The sequence below is a fragment of the Suricata suricatta genome, chromosome 7 (genome assembly GCF_006229205.1).
Source record: "Suricata suricatta isolate VVHF042 chromosome 7, meerkat_22Aug2017_6uvM2_HiC, whole genome shotgun sequence".
NCBI lineage: Eukaryota > Metazoa > Chordata > Mammalia > Carnivora > Herpestidae > Suricata > Suricata suricatta.
The window spans coordinates 139,310,525-139,312,096 of record NC_043706.1 but is presented as its reverse complement, the minus strand read 5'-3'; the positions used below and the strand labels follow the sequence as shown (position 1 = coordinate 139,312,096).

At 45.2% G+C, this 1,572-nt stretch overlaps 1 protein-coding gene across 1 annotated transcript in view; it reads left to right on the top strand.

The window, feature by feature from the left end:
- Positions 1-1,572, top strand: part of PRKN (parkin RBR E3 ubiquitin protein ligase) — a gene marked incomplete at its 5' end in the record, with an annotated part of 1,091,762 nt that overhangs the window by 396,441 nt on the left and 693,749 nt on the right. The window lies entirely within an intron of this gene.

Sequence of the window (1,572 nt, the reverse complement as noted above, 5' to 3'; positions counted from 1 at the left end):
GGAAATATCCCCCTGGCAGTTGTGCGGAGAAAACATGTGAGGGAGCGGAGGTGGAGAGCAGCACACTCACTGATACGCCATCTCGATCATTCGAAAGAGAGTGTGAGGTCTCAGAATAAGCTGATGGCTTTGGGACGAAGGAGGGGGACACAAATTCCACAAATATTGAGAGGACAGGACTTGGTGAATGAGAAGTCACTTTCCTTGAGTGCCATTTCTTGTGATCTTAGATGTGCATTTATATTCCCTCGAACCTTCTATTTGACCTCGTTCTAAGGGAATGATGCAGTCTGGCGTTAACTGTGCGTGAGCGGCTCCTTCCGCCTTGCCACATGGGCTGAGTGCTGAGTTTTGTGAGCTTCACATCAGCTTTCCATCTCCGTCATGGTCACCAGGACCTGAGCCGTCAGAGCTCACGATTCCCAGTCTGCCGGCTTCTGCTTTCCAGGGAAGGTCAAGTCACATGTGGCTTTGTGATTTCCTGTGAAGACAGGAGAGAAAGGGGCGGGGTGGGTCTGGTTGTGAGTTTTTCAAGTCCGATCTTGATCTATTTTTTTTTTCAAGTCTTAATTTGAAAACTTGTACCATAAAGTATTCTTTCCATATGACATTTCCTGTTCGTAACTGCCCTCTCTCATTCTCACAGGAAAACTGAAATCTTTTTTTGTAAGTTGACGGGCTTTTAGGCACAAATATTTATTTCTGATACATTTGCCATTGCCAAGGTGAATGGCATTGCCCATGAGAGCCCCCCTGTGCTCAGTCATTGTGAACTAGAAGGCAGAGACTGCACAAGTAGTCCAGAGAAGTGGCCTCATTATAAAACTTGGAAAAGTTTGATACGAAGTTCCAGTTAAAATATTACTATTTTTTTGGCTTTGGATAACGTGATGGCAGATGTGATCTGAATTAGCTAGAATTAAGTAACACGGTTTTGAGAAAATATTTCCTTGAACCAGAGTGTGATTTTGGGTGAGAAACACCCTGTGCATTTTCCTTTGCCTTTTGATTCCTCAGTTGGATCCTGGTCACAATTCACTTCCGTGAATAAGTTTCCTAGTGTGGCATGTATGGAAATCAAGTATGACCATGTCTCTAGTTGGCACACTCGTTTCAAGAAGCCCAGTCAATAGTTCTAAGCTATGGAATGCATTTGAACAAATTGTGCCCCTGTCCTGAAATCGTGAGATTTGTAACTGTGAAAACCAAGAGAATATTGAATATCGGAAGCCAGAACAGTTGACCTGTTGGCTGATGCTCTGTACTTTTTTTTTTTTTTTTGAGAGAGAGGGAGAGAGACCGCATGAACAGGGGAGGGTCAGAGAGAGAAGGAGACACAGAATCTGAAGCAGGCTCCCGGCTCTGAGCTGTCAGCACAGAGCCCGACGCGGGGCTCGAACCCATGAACCGGGAGATCATGACCTGGGCTGCAGCCGCTCGCTCAACCGACTGAGCCACCCAGGCGCCCCTGCTCTGTATTTTTAAATGGAGCCGGTTTGAGGTGTTAACAAGACAACAGGAACCTGATATAGATTCAAATTAATATAAACAGAGAGTCTTGTGAGTAAATAA